The sequence below is a fragment of the Melozone crissalis genome, unplaced genomic scaffold, assembly GCF_028551555.1.
Source record: "Melozone crissalis strain CALT ecotype California unplaced genomic scaffold, PUWL_Pcris_2 ptg000008l_1, whole genome shotgun sequence".
NCBI classification, from domain to species: Eukaryota; Metazoa; Chordata; class Aves; order Passeriformes; family Passerellidae; genus Melozone; species Melozone crissalis.
The window spans coordinates 19198313-19204758 of NW_026535786.1; positions in this window are offsets into that span (position 1 = coordinate 19198313).

Sequence of the window (6446 nt, forward strand, 5' to 3'; positions counted from 1 at the left end):
CGGACACTGACAGTCACACCCCTGGAAAACATCACCCATATTAAGCCCCAGGTCAGTAGTCCATGGATTTTGAAAATGCTACATCTGTCTGCTGTGGCCATTCCTAAAAGGTGTCCCATGAATTAAACTTAAACAGAAGTAACCAATCCTTACATGGAAACAAGCATTGTGTTGGACTTTCAAAATTTAAAAAAAATGGGGCTGGTGCCTCTGTTGTATCTCTTCTCAGATTATGAAGAGTACCTCAATAATACTTTGATTGCTTTTTGTAACTTCTACTTTTAAATGTAACATTTTTCCTCCCTGTTTTATCTCAACAGATTTTCTCAATGCTTCAAGAATCAGCTGAAGCTACACATTCTGAGGCCAAACTTAAAACAAGTTAAAAGACAGCAAGGGTAATTTATCATATACAAAATTCCTTATGTATTAAGTTTAGTAGCAATTGCACTCAAATGTTTAATGAGACCACTGGAGAAAAAAGTCATAAAGTTTTAGAACATTTCTGTCTGTGCTGATCTGGGGATGACTGCTCTTCCAAGAAAGGTCTCCTGCTGTATCAGGTGGGAAAAAACAAAAGCACAGAGATAGACAAGTGTGAATTTAGCTCAAAGACTAAATATAACTGTTATATTATTATTTAATATAAATTTTTATATTAAAGTCCACAGACACGTGCGTGTGCAAGAAGGATAAATGATGAAAAGGGGATTACTCAGCTCAATTTATAAAAAGGTTGTGGTAAAATGCTGCCTGTAAATCTACAAAGAGGTTCATCACTGATTCAGCCTGAAGCATCTGGCTCTTTCCTGAATCTATGCCCACTGAATTTCCTGTATCCTCAAGGCTTTTTAAATTTCTTTTGCCAGCTTCACCTTCAGACACTGTACTCTGACTGTCTAGGCTTAATACAGGATTGGACCTAAGATTTGGTATGGATCTCAAGCTTATCTGCTAAAAGAGATAGTGGTTACAGCAATAAGAACAGATTTTGTTAGCAAAAAGTACTCAGAAAAACCTCCTCGCTTTTAGCAGTAACATGACTTGAAAGGTACCATGCTCTGTCTTGTCATGTGAAACTGTAATGGCAAACACTTCTCAACTTGGCTTTTCCTTATTGTAAGGATCCTGGAAGGGTCACTGTAATCACAGCTTCAGGGATTGAGTATTTTAACATAAATGGTAAGAGGTACTACAACAGGGCAGCATTTACAGTATGTAGAGCAGGCTAGGGAGGAGCAGTTACACCTCTGCTCTGACGAAAGCCTGATTTTGATTAGGATTAAACCATAGAGGGGTTGTTCAGTTTTAGTGGGTCTGAAGAACAACAATGAAAAAAGCATCAATTTCTGTTCATAAATTGTGCATGACTTCTTACAATACGTATGTAATAGTCAGGTTACCAGGCTCCTCATGCCCGTATTCGACGAATGGCTGTATCAGAACTGCTTAAATGGCCCTTAGCAAATCTATGTGAAATTACTTCTGTGGAGAGATCTGTGGAAGTCTGTAATGATGGCAATTGGTTCTTGGGTTATTTAACACCAGAATATTCTTGGTAGCCATTCTAGGATGTTTGTACAAACTCTACTGTTGATGAAGATGCCTTCCATTGCAAAACTCAGATCTTTTCCAGTATCCAACTTTTCCCTACTCAAAGGGAAGATGGGGAAGGTTTGTCAGAAAGGTCTCTGACTGTTGCTTTTGAGCAGTTTTTGGGGGTTATTTGATCTAGCAATGATGATTAATCTATGATGCAGTTGTTTGCTGATTATCTGAAAATAAGTTTTCAAAATAATAGACTCACAGAAGGAAAACAGTTATCATGGCATCCAGATGGTTTCCCAAACTGAAAAAATTTGTTTCAGTTGTTTCTTTACTAATGTTTCAGTGCAGCTTTCTTATCATTTTCTCAGAGACTTTGTGACTTAAGTTTTGCTTTTCCTGTTTGCTTCTATTTTTTAATCCATAATTTAATAATACATATGCTGGAAGGAAGCTATTACAAAAGCAATTCAAAGGCTTATGTTAACTTGGAAAGATAGCACTGCAGCAAGCACTTTTTTTTCTCCACAGCAACATTCCAGGTGGTATCATATCAGAATTTTCTACAGCTATTTCCAAAGAGAACACAGCTCTGCAATATCCTCCAGTATCACAGTATCTTAAGTAGTAGCTTCCCTTTCACACAAAAGGAGCTACAAAAAGTAGAAGTTGAACCAACATCTCTGTAGGGAAGGAGCAGGAAGAAAAGGTTGGGAAAATGTGTGCTTTCCCAGGACTGGAGTAGGATTTTAAATTCCAGTCCAGATGCTGAAGTTTAAAATCTCTTTCTAGCCCTGAAGTACTGGTGAACATTGAGCAGCTCACTAGACCCACTGTGGGAAAGGGCTTTAACCTTTCCTGTTTTTCAAAAAGATGGTTCAAAAGGCTTAATCAAAATATTTTGAGAACATCAAGTGAATGGAGCTACACAAAATATCATTAATAGCTGGAAAATGTAACAAATTAACTCCAGCCTTCACCATATACATTATTCTGAAAGAAGGTAGTATCTCTGAGCTAAAAAGTTGACTAGGATATATCTTTACCCCTTATGAAGCAGTCTTTCAGCAGCTTTGTCCTCCACAATACCAAGGTCTCTGTAATCTCATTTCAAAAATATAATACAAGCACCTCAAATCCTCAAACTTTTATGATAACTGACAATGTAGGAAACTTACTTTTATGTATATATATATATAAATTTCCTGCATTTCAAAGTTTGAGGATATGGGGTGCCTTTATTATGTTTCTGAACATATATATAAAAATATATAAGCCATGCTACAAAGATGACAGGAAAAGTAATCTGTAATTGAATTCAATTTACAACTCCTAGATCATTCAGCCTCCCTGACTCATCCAAGCCACTCTGCTTTATCAGAACTGCCAGCATCACACTGAGACAGCATGCAATAAAATATGGAAAATATGTTCACTGTGTGTGACCTCAGGGATGATATGACCTGTCATGAAAACCACTTTCTTCTTATGGTGAAATGCCACAATGCAGTTCATTAGCTTGGAAGCAGACATATATTGCTGCTGCTAGTGGTACTGCTTCTGCCATACCTGTTTTGTGTACAGAGGATTTCAGGGCTCAGCATTACACACTCAGCCTCCTTCACCAGCCCAAAATGCAAAGCTTCACTTCTGGCCATAGTCCTGAGTAATAAATATGAGATGAAATCTCTCTTATGCATCTAAATGGTGAAGTGCCGTGAGATAACACCCTCATATGCTCCTTCTGCCCTCAAAGTGGGGTAAAAACTGGCTGCCCTTGAGCCAGTCCTTTGCAGACACAGGAACTTAAACAGCACAGATACTCCAATAAAACCACATGATACTACTTTCATGCAACTCAGTTTTGTAGACACAGATCTAGTTGTACCTGTCACTGGCCCAGCCTGAACCCTCACTTTTCTCATTTCAGCTCTAGCATCTTTATGTATGCCAAATAACAAATAGAGCTTTACCATTCTTTCTCCTATTTCAGTATAGAGCTTGGGCTGGCTACTGTTATGCATTCAAATAATACTTCTGCATCTGTGATTTTAGTTCGAAGCACTGAAATCTTTCTGCATTTCATGCCTGTGTCATGGCATGGCAAGAAAATACTGCAGCATTTCTTCTAATGCTCCAAAGCACTAATAACACCTGCATCACTGGAGTAACGGTGCATCTACTACCCTTAGCAGGAGAGAAACACAGAGTAATTCAAGTTGGAAAGAAGATTCTTCTTTAGTCCAAGCTGTGTTAAAAACTGAGCTAACTCCAAAGTTAGGCCAGGGAGGCAGGGTATCAAGAATAATCCCTTTTATCTGTCACCAGTGGGCAGGACAGAAATTAATTTTTTCATGTGATTTAAATGTAATGTTTCTTAGAGCTGATGGGGAAAACAATTACCATACAATATAGATTCCACAGCAAGGAACTAATAATGAAAGATTGATCTTAGCACCTCATATTTACTACTTCCTTGACACTTTCTGCTCTTCCAAACATTGGATATGCAAGGATGATATTTTTAAAGTCAAATTAAAGGGTAGGTAATTTCTGAGAGGGACTGATTTTTAAATATCAGGGTTTTTTTCCAGTGCAAACTGTAGCAGAAGACAACCAAAGACACCAAGCTGCAGATTTGTTTGCAGCTGAAAAGTACTGGCTCTTGAACTCTTGTGCTTGATTCAGTGGCCAGAACAGAATAAGGCTTGCCATGTCTAAACTGCCACAACTGCTACAGGGAGTTGTTGTTCCACATCTCCTGTGTTCACTGTCTTCCCTGCAGAGCAGCCAAGTCACTTCTTGATCACAGTGCAGCATGGAAGTGCTGCTCTGCCCACTAACTGGGAGGGGCAGGGTAGACTGTATGTCAGAGGTGAAAACAGACACCTCAAAGCTTCACACGCATGTCAAAGGTAGGCAAAGACTGCCTACTCTCCATAGATCCTTCCTTCCACCTTCTCTTTCCCGCTTGCCTGTAACATTGTGGGTTGTGTAAGAACTTTGTTACCAGCAATGGTGCTTATAAAGGGTTATGTGAGGTGAGGATCATATGTATCTGAGAACGTGGTTCTTCCTGCTAAAATTTCTTCCAGAATGCCTCTTAGGCACCTACAGCAGTGTGCAGCATTCCCTGATGTGACTGTGTGTTTAAGGAAGTAAGAAGGGGGAAAAATACATTATTGAGTTATCTGAAAAACTCATGTGAGATTGTGCAGCTCATGCACTCTGGTGCTCATCACATAACTACGAGGGGTTTTAATCTTAAATTTCCACTCTCTTAAGACATTGGGTACCCGTGTCCCCCACTGGTACCTAGGATCTAGAGGAGGGCAGCTGAAGGAAAGGGCTCTTCTCTGCTGTCGCCATAGTCCCCTTCCCCAGGCATCTAGGGATGCTGCAGCTGGAAGTGAGGCACTGAGCCACATCAGCAGCTCTCACCATGCCTTGTGCATGTGGATCTGCACTGGCTGTAAACACAGACAACTGAGATGTTGCTGCACTGCTCAGGAAAAGAGCCAACCATCACCTACAGTTTTGGTGAACAAGGATCTGCTACAAGAAAAGCTATTAGCTAAAGGCACAAAAGCATCTGGCCGATGAGGCTGGAGGCAGTTTTGTGACCTGAGGTTTGTTAGTAAATGCACCTGCCTCCTGGGATGCTTATAGTCCTGCAAAAAAATGACCAGGCAGGATGGATTTGGAGATCCCTAGGGAGGAACAAGTCCAGTTACTATCACAGGCCTTTCTGTCAGTACCAGTAACAGAATAAAAGCTCATAAACTTTTTTTTTTTGTTTCTTTTCCTTTTTTTTCTGTGCACGTTCCAAATGTGGAAGAGAGGTAGTAAAAAGATTTGAGAAGAACTTTGCTGCAAGAAACAGCCTTTGGATTTCACTAAAAGAGATAGAACCTGAATCTGGAACTGTTCCAAGGGTTATACATTTTATTAGTAACACAGCAGAGGCAACATAGGCATGGACGGTCTTATTAAAACATGCTCAAGTTCCAGAGTTTTCTATGGGTCAAGTACACAGTTAAGTAAAGAACACCATTCCAGATTTCCCTGAAAAGAGTGGGTTCCTGATAAAGAAATTGCCTAAGGATGTTGCGTATAAACACTTTCCAAGTGGCAAGTCTGGTTTTGAATTTGCAACAAAGCAGTTCCTCAGCAATAGCCTTGTGTTCCTAGCCCATGATAAAATCAAGGTAGCTTTAAGGCCCTCGCTCAAAGATTTCAGTAGGCTCTGGTCACGCATGAAGTTTTTCTCATTGTAACTTGCTTATGTGCTTTATCCTCAAATTAAAATATCTGCTGAGTCCACAGTTTCCCAGAGCTCACATACAGTCATAGCAAAATCAGTTCTGCTTGGAGGAAGCCAATGCCCTACTTCTCAGGGTGGGCTGTTTCCATGCCAAGACAGAGTCTCAAGTCATTTGGGCTCCACCTTGCCTCCAACCAAACCAGCTCAAAATTTCTAAAGGAGTTTTTTCAACAGGAACAGTGAATTCCTTCACCTTGCCCAATTCTCTTCTTTCTAGGCACTGGCAGAATTATGACACACACATTTAGGAAAAGGATGATGGCCACACACACAGAGGATCACATTTGATTGCATGTTGGAAATGATGGAAAATGGCAACTTCAAATAGAGCTTTAATTTCAAATAAAGTAGTTTCCAAACCTAACCGCTGTCTGGGGGTGGCATGTCTGTGACAGTTGTACTGTGACATGTAGCTTGCTGTGCTCAGTAGCTCTGCAGTGAAGGATCACAGATGGTTTGCAGTGCTGGGAAGACCCTGCTCTTAGGGACTGAAGTCTTACTGTACTTGCAGAATTCCACCTTAAAAGTAATTGGACATCTCTGTAGCTCAGAGGTTTGCTAAGCAATGACACACTGC